Here is a 12,043-nt window from a genome sequence, read left to right as displayed (position 1 = left end):
AGTGCAGACCACAAACCCTCTCAGTGCAAAACAACTGGTCCGAAGCCCAAGTGTTTAAACCAAAAGGCTTAGAATGAGTTACACCAAGCAGTAATAAATACAATTGAGTATTTTTAAGATGATGCAAAAGTAAAATGAAGTAGGTAGAAACACAAGTACAGTAAAAGCAGATTTTTTTTTTTTTTTTTTTTATCTGAACAAGTGCTGAGATCAAAGAAACAGATTTGAGTGCTAAAACTAGAAAACTGGCTAGATATAAGGAAAAAAAAAAAAAAAAAAAAAAATAAAAAACAAGCCGCTTCCCTCAAACACAGAAGGGCCTGGGGGCTCAGAAGCCTACAAATAGTCTATACCACTTAACAGGAAAGGCAGGAAATAAGCTTAATTTTTTTTTTTTGTCTGTTTCCCAGATGCTCTCTTTGTACACAGTAGGAGTGCCTGAAATCAGAATATGATCTCACTGCACTCAGTTGAGTGAGCAAATGAGATGGGCCCAGAGGCAGGCTGAGGGGCGGGCAGTTTCAAGGCCACCAACTGAAGAGCAGAATAACTGCCACTTGAATATTCCTTCAACACAGTTTAAATCAAATTAAATACTGTATTTTTAAAAAAAAAAGTGCAGATAAAGGTACTTAAATTCTCTTATACGTCCAGTTGAATATAACCAAGTTTTTAGCTGGCCAAAGCTGAGGTTTTTAAGCAATAAAAATTTCACAATGCAACCACTTAGAAAGGCAAGGACAGGAAAGCAAAGAATGTGGCTACCCCCACACCTGTAATTACTAGCAAATAACACACTAGCTTCAGTTCAAGTTACTAAAGAGCAGAATAACTGCCACTTGAATATTCCTTCAACACAGTTTAAATCAAATTAAATACTGTATTTTTTTAAAAAAAAGTGCAGATAAAGGTACTTAAATTCTCTTATACATCCAGTTGAATATAACCAAGTTCTTAGCTGGCCAAAGCTGAGGTTTTTAAGCAATAAAAATTTCACAATGCAACCACTTAGAAAGGCAAGGACAGGAAAGCAAAGAATGTGGCTACCCCCACACCTGTAATTACTAGCAAATAACACACTAGCTTCAGTTCAAGTTACTAAAGAGCAGAATAACTGCCACTTGAATATTCCTTCAACACAGTTTAAATCAAATTAAATACTGTATTTTTTTAAATAGAGTTTAAACTCTCAACAAGGCCATTAGTCTGGGGATGGTAGGGGGTGGTTTTCATGTGCTTCACCCCACAGTACTTCCACAGACAAGCCAGCAGGTCTGACATGAAATTGGCACCTCTGGCGGTCAGTGTTGTTTTGGGGGGAACCTAGCCTGCTGAAAATTTCTAACAATGCATTTGCCACCTTTTCTGCCTCAATGGAGAACAAAGCCACTGTCTCAGGGTATCGTGTAGCATAATCTACTACCACTAGGATATACTTTTTCCCTGTGGAACTTGGGGTACTCAGAGGCCCCACAATATCCACAGCTACCTCTGAAATGCCTCCTCAGTTCCAGGCAAAGGCATCAAAGGAGCTCTCACCTTGTCTCCTGCCTTGCCTACCTTTTGACACTGCTCACAGGTCCTGCAGTACCCTGTTACATCTCTGGAAATTTCAGGCCAGTAGAAGTTCTGCATAATATGCCTCTTTGTACGTTTTATACCCATATGACCTGCAAATGGAATATCATGGGCTATGGCTAGAAGCACCAGATGGCAGGCGCTAGGCACTACCAACTGCTGTACTCTTTCACCTTCTAGCCCTCCCTCAGGGGTCCACTCTCTATACAGTAACCCTTTGTCCCAGTATGCAGATTCCCCCTTTCCTTGAGAATCAGGTTCCTCACTAGCTACCTGTCTCAGGCCTTGCAATGTAGGGTCTGAGACCTGAGCCTCTCTCAACTCTCTCTTTGTAACTGTTCCCAGCTTCCCTTCCACCGGAAGTCTGGCATCCTCTGACAGTGGTGCCTCACTGTCAGCCTGGGTACTACTACTCACCTCTACCTTTGCAGTCACTCTGTCCAATGGCACATCAGCACCCACAAGCAGCTGTGGTTCACCTTCAGTCTCACTGCTACAGTGTAGCTTCTTCTTTGAAGTAACCACCTCACCAGTCCTTACTGCAATTATGCGGTCTGTCTGGGTCTCCTCCAGGCTACCAGACCCACATGCTTGTCTCAAAGCCTGACTGCATGTAACTGCATAAGCATATGGCACTGCCTCATCCAAATCCTTCCCTATCAGGACATTTGCAGGATGGTACTTTGGTACCCTTGTTGTCTCAAGACAACCTACTACTGGCATTTTGTCTTTCCCACTTACTGGCTGTCTCACTTTTTGTTCCCCACCTTACCTCTGTGGACATCTGTATGCCACATGGCCCCACTGGTTGCATTAAAAACATTTGACCCTAGGTTCAGGATGTGTACCTGGACTAGTGGCTTCCCCTGCTACTGGCAGATTATGTTGGGGCAGTCTGTGCTGCCCACCATGGATTCCTTTAGACTCATGATCAGTATTGGGGGCCCCTTTCCTGTGCAGGGATGCCCTGCTTGCTAGGTACAGGTCTCCCTTCTTCCCCAACTATCAGCTAACCAGATTCTCCTGTCCTCAGGCAAAGTGCTAAGGGCTTGTTCCCTCACCAAAAGGTCTGCCAGCCCTTCAAAAGTGGTGACCTGACATCCACTCACCTACTTATGAAAATAAGTGCTCAGTTCAGCAACATATTCACACACACTTTCATCTGCCTTGCGTCTATGCTCACAAAACTTTTTCCTATACGTTTCAGGTGTTAGCATAAAAAATTCTAACAGTTATTAACAGTGGTATATTTAAAATCGTTAATGTCAGACATTTTAGACAACACAAAAACACAAACGTAAAACTCAAAAATCGAACCACTAGACCAGTAAACTTAGAAAAATCTGTCCAACAAACACAAAGAAAGCAAGGACACCAAAATTAGCACTTTCATTCACTTTATTTGTCGTGAACTTCTTCAGAAAACTCGATCTCCACCCGCACAAGCATTTATATAGTAAAATACCCTGTCACATGATAAATGATGTCATAAAAGCAATGAATTTTTAGTTACAAATATATAAAAAAATACATATAAAAATGTACTACTTTTTTAAAAGGTATATAAAAAAACTACAGTATTTAAATATCAATGCTTAATCTGCAAGAAACACTTTATTTTTATAGAGTCATTCAAACCGGGTGCACTATCTGCCCCAAGATGAATTTGCCAGAGGAATTCTTTACATTCTAAAAGTGTTTTACAATCACCCATAAATACCTCTTGACCAACACTATCTATAACAGAAAAAGTAAATTTCTTAAAGTCAACACATGCAATGGAATGCCTGCCTAGAGCGTTAGTTTGTTCTTTCTTCTTAATGGCTAAAAGATGTTCATAAATTCTTCTTTTTAAACATCTAGTTGTCATTCCAACATAATAACTAGGACATGAAAGACACTGTGCAACATACACAACCATCTCACTATTGCATGTGTAATAACATTTCGACCAATAAATTATTTTAGTGTGGTTAAACTTTACTGATGAAGAATTACTAATGTATCTGCATTGTTTGCAGTTGTTACAAGCATAAGTCCCTTTGGTTGAAATAAAATTAACTTAAGGTGTTCGCCTTTTTGTTGGCTCCATGTTCTAATAAACTTTTGATATTACTAGTTTTTTTGAAAGTAAAATTGGTTACATGCCAATCACTTTCACAAGATCTGGTTACCCAATAAAATGTTCCAGTTGTCTACTATAATGTTTTTAATAGACCACATCTCATTGGTTATAGGCAAAGTGAATGCACAGGAAAAATTATTGTTGTTATTTGAAACATATTTGTCATACCCACTATTCTGTGTTGAAACCTGGACTTGACCCAACAAAACAGGGCAAGCCTTTCCCTCTCTTAAAGTGAGAACTTCATTTTCATTAAGTTTTAACCATGACCTGTCATAACCTCTTGCCTCAAAAAATAACCTTAAGATTTCCATTTCTTTTGTAAAGGTGGCGTCTGATGATGTTAACCTACTAAGTCTAATCAGCTGCCCCTTTACTACTCCTTTTTTCATATGAAATGGATGTAGGCTGTCCTTGTGTAGGTATTGATTAACAAATACTGATTTTCTATAAATATTACTAATGAACCTTTTGGATTCAAAATCAAAAGTCAAATTTAAGTCCAAAAAATTCAAACTGTGACCAAAGCCACCTATCGTAAATTTTAGAAAATCTGTAGAGCCATTAAGGTAAGACACAAAATCAACAAATTCCTCAAAAGCGCCGTTCCATAGGAAAAACAAATTGTCAATATAATGACGATAGACCTAAATGTTCTTGTCAAAAACACTACTGATAAGGTATTTGCTTTCCCAATTTATCATCACAAGGTTAACAAATGCTGGGGCACCCCTTGCCCCCATAGCTACCCCTGATGTTTGTTTTATACAGTTGATCATTAAATTTGAAAAAAATATTGTCCAACACCAATTCCACAAGAGTACAAACAGTACTCATTTTAGAATTACTAAAATTACTGCTGCTAACTAAATACTCTCTAAGATGGTCTATACCTACTCCTTGGTCAATACAGGTATAAAGGGAAACAACGTCCAAAGATGCAAAATAAAATTGTTCACCTTGTAGTTTTAAATCTCTTAGTAATTCCAACAGATGCCATGAATCTTTTAAATAATACTTAGAGGCCTGCATAATTGGATTCAAAATAAAATCCAACCAAATGGAAAGTGTTTCTGTCTTAGACTTGGCAGCAGATATTATTGGTCTAAAAGGGGGATTGGCACTATCTTTTTGTACTTTTGGAATGCAAAAAAGAACTGCAATTTTTGGATGTTCAACTTGTAAATATGTATAACTTTGATGGTCTATTTCCCCTTGACAAAACATGTCAAATAAACATGTATCCAACCTTAAATTACTGCCTTTAATAAAAGCAAAGTCAACTTTTTTGTAGGTCCCTCCATCCTTCAACATTTCTTTTATGGATTTTATGTAATCACTTTGATCCATAATTACTATTTTTCCACCTTTGTCGGCTTTCATTACCCTCAATTGTTTGTTGTCACATATGGTTTTTAGTGCCTGTTGTTCTAAATCAGTTAAGTTGTACATGTTCCTATCAGGTTTTATTTTTCTAAAACCTGATTCACACAACACTTGAAACAATTGCAGTGTGCCTAATAGAGGTGGATTATAGGTATTTGTTTTTTTAGGTCCTTTGGTACCCTTAGCCTGAACGTCACAATTAACATCATGCATTATGTACCTTAAATTCAACTTCCTTAAAAATAGTATAAAGTCTACAATGACTTTGGCTAAATTCATGGAGTTACCAGGAATGAAGGAGAAACCTTTCTTTAAAACATGAAACACAGATTCTGACAAACCCACCCTAGAAAGATTTAAAATGTCTATATCATATAGGGTGGTTTCAGATCTAATTACCATTTCCTTTTGTTCCTGCCCCTTCCCTTCCCTTTGTTCTGCACTGCTTTGGACCATGTTGGTACCCGTTTATTTCCCTGTTGGTCCACTAAAAAAGGACCCACACTTTTAGAAGAGCTAGACTCTTCTGTAACAGGTGTATTAACCCCTTGGTTAAGATTTTGCATTTGTGGTGTTTGCACATTATCAACATTTGTAATATTAACATTATTCTGCATAGCAAAAAGTTCACTTGTTCTGTTGTTATTGTCTAACATGTTGGAACCTGAACATGAAGGCAAGTTGTCTATACCACCAGCTGTTTCATCTTTACGATTAATGTCTTTATTGATCAATGTATTGTTGTCCTTTACACTTAAGCAGTCTTATTGCCATAAGCCACGACGTCTCGTCGTAGTTTCTTTTGTTTCCTTGCCGCTATTGTGGCTCTAGATCTATCCACTTTAGCTGCAATGCCACAGAAAAGATGATTAAATAAAGTGAAGCAAGGAAAGTTTTTAAGCTGCTTATCTAAATCACTCATTGCATTTCTGACTTCATCCAATTGTTTGTGATAATGTTCGACTAAAATGTGCATCAAATTGATGCCAAATTCGTTAAAAAGTTCTACTAATCTACAATAAAGACAGTCCCCAAAAGAGAGACAGTTCGGAAACTTGTTTGTTCTTAGGCCTTGCGGAACGCACTTATACCTAATGCATTCCGCTAGGTAACTAATCTCAACATCTAACATGACATATCTCAAAGTCAATTTTTCAAAATCAAAAATAACTTTTTTACAGTTATTTTGTTCCAAACAAGAATTGATAATACCTCCAGTACTTACAAACATGTTAACTTCAAGTTCTATACCCGAAAAATAATTTTTGACTGCCTATTTTACTATACAAATGCTTGTGAGGGTGGAGTTCGAGTTTTCTGAAGAAGTTCACGACAAATAAAGTGAATGAAAGCACTAGTTTTGGTGTCCGTACTTTCTTGGTGTTTGTTGGACAGATTTTTCTAAGTTTACTGGTCTAGTGGTTCGATTTTAGACAACACAGTTACAGCTTCACCATGGAGTAAGGGGGGTCAGGAACCATACTCAGAGCCTTTGGTCAACATCATACTATTTACAGACCCTCTCAAACATATGAATGAATCTATCAAAATTATCCTCCTCTTTAAACTGCAGAAGAAATTTACTGACCTTTTGTGCTTCCGGGGTCCAGTTACTCCCTTTCCCATTACCTCCATGACTCTGGCGAAGAGTCAGCATCGCCTTTTCTTGCTGCCTCTGGCTTTCCTTTTCCTCAGCTTCCAGGCGTAGTAGTTTCTCATTCTCCACAGCCTGCAAATGTTGCAGTTTCTCATTGCCCTCATTTTCTAGACTCCCCAGTCTCTCAGCTGCTTCTGTTTCCAAACACCTGGCCTCCAACTCAAGTCTCTAGCTCCAGATGGATTAAGTCCTCTGCACAAAGGTTGAGCTGTCCATTCTCTGAGTGTGGTACATCTCCACTGCCAGTCTGATTGTCCTCCTGGCTGCTGTTTTCTGATGCAGCTGTGACCAAAGCTGCAATCATGTCTGCCTTAGTCAGGTTTCTGTGCATCAGTCCCCTAGCCTGGCACATTTCAGCCAGCTGGCTCCTTGTCAGCTTTCCACACTCCTCTGCTGACATGCTGCCTGCTCTCCCTGATTAACTAAGCTAACAAAAGAAATAAAACAATTGTGATCTGAACTCTGAGTATTCACTGTGTGCCTGATTTAGAGTATAAAAACACCTTCAGTGATCACTGTACACAAGCTACAGGAATTCAACCTACACCACTACAAGCCAATTAGTATTTGCCAACCAATTAATATGTAGTGTGGATATCCCACCACTGCCAAAAAATTAATATGCGACGCCCGTGCACTGGCCCAGCAATCAAGAAGCCCCAATCCTCACCACTAACACCAGTGAGGGTGGGGGGCATCCATATAGGGAAAGGCTAATAAATGCCTACCTCTAGAAATCTGACCTCAGAGTTTTAGATCAAAGAATTTCACAGTGCTTGACTCATCAGCTTTCTTACAGCAGAGTGCACATGTTGTTACATTTTTGAAGTTCAACATTTAGCAAAGAGAACAAGCATGTGGCTTACATTAATATTCACAAATGACAGAATTATCTACAAAATTCTGTCTGGCTAGGCTGGCAACCTTCACCTATCTTTACACATCTCTTCAGTAAAAGCAGCATTCGATGTTGTTCTTTTCACTGAGTCAAGTGTTAAACAAGCTTTTTCAACAAATTCCAAAACCAGAAATATCTGTCAACAAACTTTACATCCAAAAGAATGTACGGGTACCACTGATACTCATTTGTGCAATCACTTCTGTGTGTGACCAGTCCGGCTTTTCCATGGAAGGATGAACTGCCAGTATGTTGGGGATTTTTCCTTTCCCCACGATGATGCGACCTTATTGGTTAGTATATATAAGTAATAAGGATGGAGAATGCAGCCCCTCCACCTGGGGACTCTGAAAAAATGCTTTTTTCCTGTGATTTTTTTTAACCCCAAAATGTTGTTTGCATTTGGGAACTTTCACATGTTTATAATCACAAGTTATGTGATGCGATCACATATTGAGGACCACAAATGCCACCCTGTCTTTCCCATATTTGTGCAAATTCAGAGGTATAATACAGACATCAGGAGGTGAAGATTCCCTCTTTCTCCATGTGCAGGGTGCAGGCAGTTGTCACACCTACAAACTGATTGCAGTTTTACTGTTTATTAGCTGCTATGCCTTATGGTAGCTTCCCCATGCAGTAGCAAAAATGCTTCTATATCATTTGTGCTTTCTGTCTGTTGCTTCTCATTCCCTAGTCTTTTTATGTTTGTGAAGCTGTACATGAGACCTATTTATTGTGCAGGTTTAACAGATCTCCAAGAAATATGCCTTCCTTATATACAGAGGTAAGCAGTAATGCCCAAACTAATATATCCCTCATAACAGAAAATTCCCAGCTAAAAGACCTCCTCCAAATAAATACCCATGATACAAAGGAACACAACTGGGCTGGGTTGGGTTGCACAGCTAAGCCTATAAAGTCCCTGGTGGCCATTAGCCTTCTCTATACCTATGAATAAATATTTATTTATTTGACATTTGTTGACTGGGTTGGTCTGACTGGGCAAGTGCCCATTTTCAGCAGAGACCCGAGGAGAAAAGCTCCAGAAAGTAGAAAACATAAGTAGATCATATGTTAAAATCAGAATACAATTAAATAGTAATTTCATACAGTTACAATACACACATGGTGAAATTGACATAAAATAACATACAGTGTAAATACTAAGCACACAAACGAAACTTTACAAGCTTATGTTGATTGCTGCAAGCAGTGGGGTTACTAAGTTGTTTAAGAATCAGTCATTATTCTACACATCTGAAAATAAACGTCATGCTGCTTACCTAGACAGCAATTAAACTACCAGACAGTAGACAAAGAACACTGCATAGAAAGGGTGGACTTAATAATAACTCTCATGCACCTCATTTCGAAGAATGTTCCTCATTTGGGGGTCTTAAAAAGTTCATGTTCCTCAAGGTTCAACATTGAAAGGGTCTGTTATGCATTTAGTGTTAGCATTTTGTTTAACTTTTATCGTGGTAAACAGCAATTAATTATATTGTTTTATTAAAAGAGCTATTCTACACGTAAAAATATCCCATTTTAATCATCCTATAAACTTCCTACTTTAAGTTATTAGTAAGCCATTAGTAATTGCTCCGCATTTTGCCCACTTGTTCCACTTTATGACAGGCACTTGTTACTCATTTTGCAGATGGAAAGTTGAAGGTATGGTCAGGCGGACTAATTTTGCGGGATACCGAACATGTACGTAAGCATCTGTAAAAAAGTAAAAATACACCACAGCAAATAGCAACTCATACCCAAGGTGACCATTTTGTTACAGGACCTAAACTGGGACACTTGATGGCCACCCGGGGAAGCCAGATCTGCAAACCCATTCTCCCAGCCCCCATGGGAGTGGAGATAGGGCAGCCATGTCATCTCGCACCGAGGAAGGCAGGTTGGCCCACCCCATCCTTCCCCAGGCACTGTGGGGATGCCACTCTGTGAATAGCACCACCCAGAAGGCAAGAAGCCACATGCCAGGAGGCTTGAAGCTCTGCACATTCGTCGGCGCCTGGCACAGTCGGGGTGAGAGATTGAGGTGTGCTGTAAAAAGTGCAGAGATGGGGGGATCCAGGGCCATCGTCCCTGCGAGTTTGAAAGCCCTATATGCAAGGCAAAGTGGAGAACTGGTGTCATGGAAGTCTGGATGAAGGACTATCTGAGGCTTCGTGGCCCAGCAGAGTTCCATGAGGCTGGGAAGATCCCCTGAGAGGCTCCAAGAGCATGCATTTATGTAACATTGGAAAAGAGCTCTCTCTTCTGGGTAGAAGTGGAACCTCAGAGGGGGTCAGTCCCGATGGAAGTCTTGAAGGGAGAGAGAGGTGGAAAGTGACTGGTACAGGACAGCTCTCGCCTGGGTGAGGGGGTATGGACCATGCCCCTTTTTGGGAGAGAAATCTGGAGGGGGGAAGAGAGGCAGATAGTGGCAGGGCTGGGCGAGCTCCTGCCTGGGTGAGGGGGGGGGGTCAGGCAGAGTTCCCCACAGCGTAAGTCCTTAAGGGAGCGCTAGAGCGGACAGAAGCAAGGCCTGGAGAGCTTCTGCCTGAGTGAGCGGGGTAAGGCACATCCCCCCCATGATGGAAGTCCTTAAGTGAGCAACTGGCGGACAGTGGTGGGGCCTGGAGAGCTCCTGCCTGGGTGAGTGGGGTCAGGCAGAGGTCCCTATGATGGAAGTCCTTGAGGAAGTGCCAGGGTAGATGGCAGAGGGGCCTGGAGAACTCCTGCAGGGGCAAAGGCATCCAATGTCACCCCATAACTGACAACAACCTTGAAAAATCTCAAAGTCCCCACAGCTGCTCTGGATGGGAAAGCAGGGGGACTCTGAAGCCTTCATGAGAGCGGATCTGCCCCTCAGCAACTGAGGGGAGTTCCGGAGGAGCGGATGTGATTGCAGGGAAGCTCTCCTGAGAGGGTCCGAGGGGATGAGCGATCCGGCATGATTTGGCAGCCTGCAGGGGCAGGCGGGGCCGTTGCTGGGGAAGGTCTCTTGGCCAGGTCAAAGGGGACGACTGTAGGGTTTGGCCCTGACAGAAGTCAGTACAGGAACACCAGGCAGATGGATGTAGGGCCTGGAGAGCTCCTACCTGGGTGAGTGGGGTCAAGCAGAACCCCCCCTCCCCATGATGGAAGTCCTTGTAGGAGTGACTGACTGATGGCGGCAGGGCCTGAAAGGCTCCTGCCAGGGCGAAGGCATCCGACCTTACCCCATATCCAATGGCATCCCCGAAAAATTGCAAAGTCCCCAGAGCTGCTTAGGATAGGAAAGCAGGGGGACTGACCACCCTGGGCAGCCAAATCACCATTCAGACTGAGCGGTCTAAACTGGGACATTGCTGTGTCCCAAAGACAATATTTGGGATTCTGGGACAGAGACTTCCAAATTGGGACTGTCCTGGAAAAACTGGGACTGTTGGTCACCTTACTCATACCTCTCAACGGAAGAAGTCTGGACAAAGCCTGCCAAAATGGGGGGTGTGGGGGGTGGAATAAAGGCCCCAAAATAGGGGCACATTTTAAATATTGTTCTTACAAACTTAGAAAGTTGATGGAATAACAGGATTTGTGTTAGTATGCATTTTCTGAAGAAAATGAAGTCTGAAACTCAAATGCCTGTCATTATTTAGAGTGATTTGTCAAAAAATATATATATATTTTTATGAGGAACAGACCAAAAATATGAGGCAAAAATCTGGTCAGTCTGCGAAAATCTGTAGAGTTGAGAGGTAACCAAAAGTAAAACGATGCAATATCTACTTGACTGCAATCTATAAGACTGTTGTCATTTTGCTAAGATCTTGGACCTCAGAATAATAAAAGGAAGACTGGAAAACTGACGATATCTGTATTAAAAACATAGGTGTCACCATTGCTCAGGGACTTTTGCTGAACGGTTGATACAGTTATTTATTTTTATCCCTTGTTATGGCAGTCCTACCTTCTAACAAAACGACACTGTATATTCCGGTGAGCATAAAAATAAATATCTTTCATTCCTCTAACGGCAGTAAATGAAAGACAGAAAAAAATACCAGTTAACCCAAGAAATATCTTTAATTTCTCTAAATATTATAAATGAAAGAAAAAAAAATACTTATTGGCCCGTACGGGGATCGAACCCGCGACCTTGGCGTTATTAGCACCACGCTCTAACCAACTGAGCTAACCGGCCGATATAAATTTTCTCTTGTTATCAAAACTTATAGCAGTACTGGTCTTACTTGTCAACATCCTTAAACTAATTAAATCATCAATCATTCTGAAGTACTCTACTTAGAGTTTGATTTAATAATGATCAGTAACAACGACTTTACTCTTAGTCTTGCAATACAGAATATCTCTGTGACTCACAACTCTCAACCAATCAGGGACAAATCCAGAAAAACCA

At 40.9% G+C, this 12,043-nt stretch overlaps 1 non-coding gene across 1 annotated transcript; it reads right to left on the bottom strand.

The window, feature by feature from the left end:
* Nucleotides 1-11,753: 11,753 nt before the first annotated feature.
* TRNAI-AAU lies at nucleotides 11,754-11,827 on the bottom strand. Its single transcript has one exon. It is a non-coding gene; the product is annotated as a tRNA-Ile (tRNA).
* Nucleotides 11,828-12,043: the final 216 nt, after the last annotated feature.

This window comes from Protopterus annectens, chromosome 8.part0 (genome assembly GCF_019279795.1).
Source record: "Protopterus annectens isolate FY-2018-M chromosome 8.part0, PAN1.0, whole genome shotgun sequence".
Taxonomy (NCBI): Eukaryota; Metazoa; Chordata; order Ceratodontiformes; family Protopteridae; genus Protopterus; species Protopterus annectens.
The sequence above is the reverse complement of the archived record's forward strand: the minus strand, read 5'-3'. Positions and strand labels throughout refer to the sequence as shown.